The sequence below is a fragment of the Balaenoptera borealis genome (assembly GCF_965194805.1).
Source record: "Balaenoptera borealis genome assembly, chromosome: 2".
Classification (NCBI taxonomy): Eukaryota; Metazoa; Chordata; class Mammalia; order Artiodactyla; family Balaenopteridae; genus Balaenoptera; species Balaenoptera borealis.
In genome coordinates this window covers 91,701,912-91,712,621 of record NC_138867.1, presented here as the reverse complement: position 1 = coordinate 91,712,621, position 10,710 = coordinate 91,701,912, and the positions used below count along the sequence as shown (strand labels likewise).

At 40.1% G+C, this 10,710-nt stretch overlaps 1 long non-coding RNA gene across 1 annotated transcript in view; it reads right to left on the bottom strand.

The window, feature by feature from the left end:
- Positions 1–3,055: 3,055 nt before the first annotated feature.
- LOC309622539 overlaps positions 3,056–10,710 on the bottom strand; it is a 65,222-nt gene continuing 57,567 nt past the window's right edge. The window contains exon 4 of the long non-coding RNA XR_014240952.1: positions 3,056–3,466. This is a non-coding gene — a long non-coding RNA (uncharacterized lncRNA). The remainder of the gene's footprint in view (positions 3,467–10,710) is intronic.

Sequence of the window (10,710 nt, the reverse complement as noted above, 5' to 3'; positions counted from 1 at the left end):
TGTATAATTTAGTTTTTAATAATGGCTGTGTTTAACAACCAGCTTTCAAAATTCCTGAAAATTTGGCAATTGGCTCTTCTGCTCTAGAACTAGTCCTCTCCGGCCCACCAGTTGGAGGATGGTCTGAATGACAGTGAACAGGTGGAAGCAAGAGCAGCCAAGCACCCTGTGGTAGAGCTTGCTGGTACCCCTGGGTAAAACAATGGTACTACGATTTTCTTGCACTTGGATACGGTCACGTGCACTGAGTTCTGGCTAATAGAATATGAGTGGGAGTGATGTGCATCACCTTCAGGCCTAACTGATGGCCCTCCCCACCCACCTCTCTCGCCAAATGAGATGTTAGCTCTCTTTTCTCATCTGCTAGCTTAATGGAGAAGACTCAGTGGTCCCAAAAGACAGAGACACAAGAAGCAAGGAACCTGGTTCCCTAATAGTCCTGTGGAACAGAATCACCTCTCACTTGACTCCTCCACCTACCCACTCACTCACGTGCAGACCAGAATAGCCCCGAGATGAGCAAGAAAAACATTTTACTTTGTTAAATTACAGAGATTTCAGGACTTGGCTGTCACAGCAACTAGTGTTTCTTACGTCAACAAACACAAAATCAACGTAGAGTTTCCGGTTGTTTGGTTTGTTTTGTTTTACGTTGAGAGTCTCAGCTGTGTTTTGTATCTATCTTCATTGCTTTTCTATCACATCTTTAGGCTTAGGTTCCAATTTGGAGACTGTATTGAAGATTGGGGGCCAGAGCAACGGATCTTACTAAACAGGCCCCCACAGAGTGAGAATTATATTGAAAAACAAATTATATTGTCAAACTCACCTGTAGTTTGACAGCCTTTTTTAGGATAAACAGCTTCCAAGCCTGGGGATATGAAATTCCTTAGGGCCATGAGAGAGGAAGTGGGAAATCTTAGACACCCCAGGAAGGAACACATGTCCTTCAACAATAACATGTCAAGTTTTTATACTTGAATAGTGACACTAAAGGAAGTAGCAAATAAGACCAGGATAGTGAAATTAATTTTTAGAAAATCAGGCTTCCACAAAAAAACATTGGCCAGTCTTCCAGGGGAGAGCTATCCTTGCAGGACAGCCTATGGGCACTAGTCCAAATTCAAATAATTTCTTCTCCTTCCTCTTTCACCTCTCCAAGAAGATGTAGCACAGCCATATGACCTTTGAGTTATGTGTGCGACATTATTCCTCTCTGCTTGGGGTGCCTTTATTTCTTGTTTTTTTTTTTTCCTTTTACTGGGACTGCTTCCACATACCTTGAACAATATTATCTTTCACAGTCTGGGGTCTCCCTTTTTTTATCTTTTAGTAGGATCCTTTTAAATGTTTCCTGGCTTGAGTTCTTTCTCTGTGTTTGCTGACTCTCTGCTTCATGGAAAGATAGGCACATCTCTCCCAAGTCTTACCTTGTTAGTGATTGCCAAGCACAAACACACAGATGTGTCACTCTTTTATCTTCAACTATGGTGTCAGGCTCTCCAGTATCAGAACTTTTCCTGTGTTCTCTGAGCTCGCATTTTTTTTTTTTTTTTTTGAGAATAAGAGGTAGGTTCTTTGAAAATAATCTGAAATTGAAATTAGTTCAAAGATTATTTTATGATATATTCAGATCCCAATTAATGGAGAGATATGAAATATTTAAAGTGCTTCTTTCAAAACATAAGCCTCCTTTCACAGATGCATAAAATGCTAAATAAATATCCTTCCCTATAACAGATTGCTCAGCAAAAATTACTGTAATAATGCCATCTAATCAAGTCCTGCAGAGTATCTTCTTAAAACTTGCTATCAGGTTTCCTATTGTCAACATTTTTCTACCATCGATGCTGTGTATCTGTGCTCTTTCATCTGTATTATTTAAATACAATAAAAATCAAAAGCCCATCACTCCATATCATAGAAGAATAATATAAAGAAGCTCCAATATATAAGACCCAGATGCCATTATTTTTGGACCCAACCTTCTATGGATTTTAAGGAAGAGGAACTATGAAGATGATTCATTATTTATGGCATCTATTACCTATTCATCACTTTTCTGGTAATCGTGCCTCAGTTCCTCTCTGAGCCGTCACCCTTCCCCCACGGTTAGCTCCCACGCTTGGGAAAGGCTTGGCTGTTGACTCCAGAGTTATTATGTGCCTTAGGTCACATTCAATCAGAGGATTTCCCTGAGTGATTGCTACAGAGAACCGGCAAGTAACCTAATCAGAGATGGTGAGAAATGAGGTGGCTATTTCTGGAACTTGTATTAGTTTCTATATAGCTATTTCTTGAACTTAGGTCTCTCACTCAGGCTCCCTGGGATCATCTTCTATATACACTATGTGCACATTCTTGCCTTAGTTCTGACTTTGGGGAGCCTGGGGGAGCCTGGGGGCAGCAGGCTAACATACCTATAGCCCGTCTTCCTCAGGGCAACCACATTTAGCTTTTGAAAGCTAATTCAAACCAATTCATCCCTGGCTAAAAACATGCCGGTGGCTTTATTTTACTACAAAATAAAAATTAAAACTCCTTTTTGTGATGGTCTGCAGGAATCCACAAAATGTGACCCTGCCACCTCTGACCTTATCTTCTTCCAAACCTCCTCATTTACAGTTCTAGCCACACCGGCCTTCTTTTTGCCCCTAGAATAGGTCAAGCCCATTTTTGTCTCAGGACGTTTGCACCTGCTGTTTATTCTGCTTTGAACAATCTTTCTCAGGATGTTTTCATGGCTGTTTTCTCATTTAAGCCTGAATTCAAAAAACACCTTCCAGAAGTCCTTACCCCACCACCTTGCCTAGCTCACCTTATCACCAATTCTCTATCACACTTCTATGCTTAATGCTGTTTGTAAATATCTAAACTTGTTGCACTAAGATTCTCTCTTTCCCTCTGGAGTGTAAGCTGAGAATAACGTGCAGAACTGTTGTAGTATCTTATGGAAATGAAGAGAGAACCTGGAGGAGAATGGCACCAACGGGAAGAGTGTAGAGAATTGACACAGAGGAGAAACCAATCCTGGTGCTGTTGGTGGCTTAAACAGGATCCGAAACCACCCTAGTTCTGTTCTTCTCAGTTAAATTATATATTAAATCTCTTAGTAGGTTTGAATTGGGTTTTCTGTCACTTGAATTTAACAGATAGTATGAACTCCATGGAAAAATCGGTGGGGATATCATTTAAAGACCAAAAAAGCACAGGATGCTCCTTGGAGAAATTGTTTTAAGTGTCTTAAAAGAATCATATTAGAACAAAGAGTAGCAAAGCTAATAAGACTTGAAGATATTTGTCAAACGAAAATTTTATTTGGTATTTTGACATAAATTACAAAGGGTGTTGTGCAGTGCCTTTCCCTGGAGGTACTCTAAAAGAACGTCTTACCTGTTTGAGGTGACTGAATTGGCATCAGTCTGATGGTAGGGAGGATCTAAATGATCTCAGACTCCTTTTGACCCTGTGAAACAAACAAAACAGGGAAAATGAAAGTTGTTGATAAAAAAGTAGGCATTTTTAGGGTAACACAATGTAATTAGCCTAAGCAAGGACACATACTTGGAGCATGAAGTAAAAAAAAAAAAAAAAAAAAAAAAGAGTAATAAAGCAATGCTATTAATTAGAGAGGGCAAACTAATGTCACATGATGGTGACTAGTCCGAGATGCCAGCAGGATATGCCGTGAGGGCCTCAGTATCACTTAGGTATATTCAGAAAGTCCTATTCTGTCATAAATGATCTCAACATTTTTAACATCTGATATCTGGAACCAAATGTCATTTCAATAACAGATCTAATAATTATTACAACAACAATAATAACAATGTTTTGGAGCAGTCTCCATATGTCAAGCACTGGTTCTAAATACTGAACATGTAGTATCTGTTTTAATCTATCAACAACCCAATGAAGTACTATTAATTTCTCCAGTTTATAAATGAAATCACTTAAACAGAGAGGGCATTTATTCTTTTGCTGGATGGAATGTCAGAGACCCAAGAAAGGATAACTAAGATAAGATGCATAAACTACAAAATATAAAATCAACTGAAGAATTTAATAGCCAGCAAATTTGGTCTTTACCAAATTTAGCTCTGATCATTTTTTTGGACCTCAGCTGTCGAGAGTATGGTCTTGAAGTTTAATACTATGAGCAAACCAGATAAACTCTGAAACTCTCTAGTTTTTCATAGAACTGGAATGTGGTCATTTATATTCAGCATAAGGCAAAACCTCTCAAAGTCAGAGAAGAGGCTGATGAAGCTGGGCTACTTGAGGAGACCAAATGGCAAGGAATACAATAAGGCCAGATTGTGTATGACAGAGGAAATGACAATACGCCAGTTAGGAAATAAAACTAGGGAAGTCCAAAGAACTTAATGCATACAAAGGTTTTTTTCCCCTGCAAAAGGAGTCAATTTGAAAAGCTTCAGGGAAAATACAAGTTCTGTGTTGAGATGAAGTTTTAGATGAATGAAGAGCTTAAACTACTTTCAACTTGACATGGCTTGGCTTCAAGGTCTAGCGGTTCATTATGAAGTATAGAAGATGTAACTAAAAGCACAACTCTTACCATGAACCAAGAGAGACCAAAATGGTGAGGGAAAAGGTTTGATTGCAAACGTGAGTGCCATGCTCGCTAGCTTCCTCTGTTTTAAAGGGAAAACCCTTTTCCTCTTAAACTTTTACACTCCCTCGTGCACATGACATCTTTTGTAACAATTGCATAATTCTCCAGGGACAACTCTGTACTCAAGGGAGCAGATCCCAAGGACAATACAGAAGAGGAACCCCAGGTGTGCACACCAGTGAGGCTCTGGCTGGAACGGAAACTCAGGGACGCTCATTCCATCTACTTCTCTTAGCTTTTAGCCTATGTTGTCCTACATATGCCTCAGTGTTCAACAAGAGGTAGTGGGAAATAAGGTTTGACTAAAAAAAAAAAATCTAATTTCCAAGAAACATTTTCAGAATAAAACGGTAAATAACTGTCTTTCTGGTTAGCTGGTTGCAACAGTGCTCTGGAAAAAAAATGGTGTGAGACCACTTGAGATGTTCCTTACTTCTATTACTGAGATTCAAAACAGTGTGAACTTCCAGATCTCTCCTCTGAGTCATTCACTCATAGGCCTAAGGCTCTGGAAACTTGGGTTGTGTTCTTTCCTTCTTTTAGACAGATAAGGGTGTAGAGGTCTGCAGAAACTAGGGGACCTTACAAAAGCCTCGGTGGGAAGGACAGCCCGAAGAAGAGACCGTTAGAATCTTGAACTCTCCAGTTCTCAGCTTGGGGGTCCCAGGAACACACGATCCATCATTTTCACTGTGCTTTTTTATTCCTCTCTTCCTATATTTTCAGTTTATTGTGATGAACACTAATAACCACCTATGAAATACCATAGTACAAGTACAGTAAATCCATTTGAAATACTGTGATATGATTCCAACCTGTCTGACTCCTTTTCTCGCCATCTTCTGCTAACACACCTGGTGAAACTCAGAAGGTGCAGCTGGAGTCGTGCTTTTAGTCTTTTTTAAACATCAGTTGGAAGCTGCGACTCAAAGCAATGTGACCCCTGCACAACCTGAAACCTAAAAGTTTCCCGAGGCTCTTCTGTGAATTAAATGGCCAGGTTTCAAAAACACACACATGGCATTTGAATGAGGTTCAGGACAGCTGGTCAGAAAAAGGAATTGAACAAAAGAAGGGCAAACTTAAACTCACTAAAAGAGCAGGCATACCAACAACAAAAGCAGGCAGACAATGGCACTGAGGTCAGGCAGAGCTTCCCAGGCCTCTGACAGAGCTAGGGCTCCTGAGAGTTTGGCAACAGTGTAACTAATTAGGGAGCTCAGGATACCAAGTGCCAAAGCACTATTTGGTCTCCCAGACAGGACTTGGACACTTTCATAGCTGTCACCTTTTCTGGGGACACCTTGAAACTTTCTGGGTCAACTCGAAGCCAATCTCTTTCAGCAATTCAGTGGCACTTCTAGGGAGGGCTCATGTGACTCTTTTCTTGAAAGGTGCCCTAGGATTAGAACAGAAATTCTGCCCCACCTACCCTTCCTTTCAATTAGTAAAAAAAGCGGCCTGGACCAACTTCTATAGGGCTCCATAACATTCAAACCACCATTTTTTCCCCATGAGGGTCTATTTTGTACCCAGGACTGCACACGTTGCTGTCACTAAAAATTTAGAAGTATTTCACAGCATCCCTGTAATTTACAATCTTTTTTTGGACACAAGATTTACAAACCTGAAACAATGCTATAACAATACAATATTGTCCTGAAAACCAACTTAGCCTTAATTCTCTTCTGTGTTAAATAGAGTTGGTCTCATATATCCTCTCAGAATATGAAATCCTAGAGTGCAGGTCCATGTCACCTGTATCCCCTAGAGCACGTAGCATTGAAGCTGAGCACTGCAGGTCTGCAATGACTAATGGATGGTTTGTAGGATTAATCAATTGGGAACCTAAAATGCCTGTGTTTCTTCATGGGTTAGGTCCCCTGGTAGCACTAGAGGTAGCACGAGGTGGAAAATGGCAGTAGCTTTTATACAAAGAACTTCATTCTGGGTTGCAACAGGAAGTTTATCTTATTTTTGCCTTCCTGTTTTGAAATCTGCAGGATGGCTTCCCCTCATGCCTGGGTGCTATCTGGTAAGGAAATGTTCCAGTAGGGAGTTGCTTGGCAATATTCCTGGCCCACTGTTATCAGCATCTGGCCCACGTCACAAGCATTCTCCTGCTGGATTCATCTGTCAGGAGGACAGATATGAAAGCACCTTGTAGCACAGAGAATATGTTCGATGGCACCACACCTGTGTGTGCATGCATGGGCACACACACACAAATGACGCAGGAAAGTACAAGACAATTGTATCAAACAGAGCAATTAGCTCAAAAAGAGTTTGTCATTTTTGCTCTGGCAGAATGGGGGGCAAGGGTGGAGGGAGTGCAATAGCCCCTCTCTCAGAACTCTTAGAAGAAAGTTGGTTGGCCACACAATATAACACACATATTGGTCAGTGAGGGGAGGAAAGAATCTCCCCACTTTCTGAACTTTATTGTAAAGGGAAATGCATACTAAATCTATGCACAAGTTTTGTCATCTCTAGCTGCATTTTACAGACTGTTTTTGCCAGTCCTATCCAAAGAAAATAATGGGACTCAATCATTCATCCATCTAACCAATATTTAAGACCTACCCTCTGTATGCCAGGCACTAATTCTAGAAGCTGAGGGTATAGTGTTGAACAAAAGACCCCTGTCCTCAAGGAGACTATACCTAGTTATAGCTTTAGTCATTTGTTATATCATTATATACCATTAGTCATATCATTATACTAGTGGTTAACTAGTATATATCATTATAATTAGTGATATATCATTATAACTAGTGATTTCAGAGAATAAAAGCACTTTCTCTGAAGGAAATTCAACACTGTGGGATGATATTGGAGGGAGATATTTAAGGTGGTTGCCCAGAGCAATCCTGGATGAGGAGGTAACGTTTGCACTGAGAGCTGAATTATAAGAATGGGAGAACATTCCTGGCAGAGAGAAGAGCAAACACAAAGGCCATCACTTTTCTTTATTTATTTGTGAGTACAATCAGCCTGATCCCTGACCCAGACAGTCTTCCACAGTGATAAAATCTGTGTGTTAGCACGGCCTCCATTCAGAGGGGTTATCCTTTCAGCTGGCCCAAAGGCATGAGGGCCGAGGACAGGGACCCAGCAGAGAGACTATTTCTCAGCTTCCAAGGAAAAGAGAAAACATCAGAAGAGGAAGAATCACAACAGGCCAGGGCATATCTCTTACTCCTCCTTGTAGTAATGGATGGTCCCTGCAGTCCCAAGGCAATGAAAATTACCTTCAAGCATCCAGGAGGCCAAGGCCAATCAGTGACAGAGTATTAGATGCTTTTATTGGTCATAGAACACAGCCCACCACGGGAATCACAGCATGGCCTGGGCCAAGTTCAACTCAAAGAGATGGCCTCTCATGTTCCAAGTTGAAATTAACTCTTCTTCCAGTTTTCTCCCTCATTGTAGCCTCCCATATAGGTGTGACAGAAGGAAGAAGACAGAGAGGCAGCTTGCCCCTGGGGCTCTAACTCTCTGACCTGACAAGTTTCTGATCCTTCCATATACTTGTGAGCTCATATAAACTTCAGTGTCATGGTTAAAAACAAAGAGTTCTGGAGTCAGGCTGCCTGGATCCAAACCCTGGCTACACTCCTGGCTGAGTGACCTAGAATAGGTTCCAACATCTCTCCAAGCTTTGCTTTCCTCATCTGTAAAATAGTGGTTATATAACCTCAGAGAGTGGCTGAGGATTAAAAGAGATCATTCATGTAAAGTCAGAACACATGTACTACCTAGCACACAATATGCACTTGATCAAAGCCAGCAGCCAGAGCAGTAAGGAGAAGAGGAAGAGGGACGAGTCAGTATCACAGTAATACTCACAGGCTCGGGACTCAGTACCCATTCATAAGCATCAAGAACACTTGGCTTCAGACATGGAAGCAACTTAAGCATCCATTGACAGATGAATAGATAAAGAAGGTGTGGTATATACATACAATGGAATACTACTCAGCCATAAAATGGAATATTACTCAGCCATAAAATGAATGAAATAATGCCATTTGTAGCAACATGGACGGACCTAAAGTTTATCATAATGAGTGAAGTGAGTCAGACAAAGACAAATATTATGTGATACCACTTATGTGAAATCTAAAAAATAATACAAATGAATCTATATACAAAACAGAAACAAACTCACAGACATAGAAAACAAACTTATGGTTACCAAAGGGGAAATGGACAGGGAGAGGGATAAATTAGGAGTATGGGATTAACAAATACACACCACTATGTAAAAACTAGATAAACAACAAGGATTTACTGTATAGCATGGGGAACTATATTCAATATCTTGTAATAACCTATAATGGAAAATAATGTGAAAAAATATATATGTATAACTGAATGACTTTGTTGTACACCTGAAACTAACACAATATTGTAAATAAACTATATTTCAATTATAAAAAAAGAATGCTTGTGTTTATTGGACATGTTGGCCCCTAAAACCAACCTCAAAAACCCTACATTAGAGAAAGTGAGAAAAAAGTGTAATTTTCCCTTTTCATACTTTCAGCCATATTTTTAGAATACTCTAATAGGGCTCAAGGACTGAAAGTACATTTGTTTCAAATAAATATTAAAACAATTGCAAGAATTAGAGAAAAGAAAAGCTGTTTTGCAGATGTCTGGCCATTCATCGTCATCCTGCTTTTGGATTGCACCCAGCCAGTGAAGGGAAGATGGAGCCCAATCTGAAAGATGGGTTCCCTATGAGGTCATTGCTGATTCTATTGCAACAGTAGACCTCCAGGAGATTATTAATTTTTCAACAATAAGCCTGAAAGGAAAAGAAGCACTAATCTAGCTCTCCCTGGCTGCTTGTAAATATTCATTATTTTATGCCCTTCTGTTCTCCTTTTCTATTAGGCTAAATTCTTTTCCAAAGCCAGAGACCAGGCCTACTCTTTTTATGATGCCAACAGCAAAGCTGATTTGTATGGTAGTGATATTCATCTGATGTCACTCACTTGTACTTCTTTAGAATGGGGGATCTGGTGAATGTCTCACACCCATGAAATATTACATTGCTAATCTTTGTTTTCCAGTAGTCTGGCATAGTTTCTGGAACATTGGTTTCCACTGAAGTTTGTTTAAGGGAAAATTTAAAATAGAAGAAGTTATGTAATGATGTTAGGAGCTACCACAGAAATTCAATAACAATATGAGAAATGTAATAACAATAGGAGAAAAGTAAACCCAGTATGTCTGCACATGCTGACATACTGTAGTTAATATAAGATTAAAAATAATATTCCAACTGGAGGTGAAAGGGCTAATAAGAGTTTATTTCTCACACACATAAGAAAAAAAGCATGGAAGTCACCAGGCCTGGGCTGGAATGATAGCTCCATGGTCACCAGAGACTCAGGCTCTTTTTGCTATTATTAGGATCCAGCCACATCATCGTAGTCCAAAAAGGCTGCTGGAGTTCCAGCTATCACAGCCACATTTTTTGCATCAGTATAAGAAGAGTAGAGGGGAAGAAAGAGACTTCCCAGGATTTCTACGCAACACATTTGCTTACCTTTCATTAGCAAGAACTTAATCACCTGAATCAGCTAAATGCAAAGAAGACTATTGCCCATTTACTGGCTTCATAACAGTAGGGACCAGTATGTTTGGCAACAGGATCATAAGGATAATAACTCTAAATATAAAAATGTTGAGAAGCTTCCAGAGGATTTCACATGTGCCAGTGTTTTGAGAAGGGAGGAAGGAGGGCAGAAGAGGGAGCTGGCTCTTGGAAACCTACAGCTTAAAGTAGCAAGAGGAGCACCCGGCTCATCTGGGGCCTGTTCTGACGAAAACAGATGCACTTATGGACATAGTGTGGTAGAATACATTAAAGGTAAATAGACAAGCTTTAAATGGTCACTGTTGGTGTCTTCTAGTACAGTTTATCACAGAGAAACAGAAAGAGATTCAAGCAGAAAGCTCAGGTCCAAGTGAAGATTCAGTCGTTAGCCTGTGTTCTGAATCTCTTTGAACTTGACTATGACCGAGAGGGTCAAAAGGCGAAGAACCCTAAACCTGGTGCA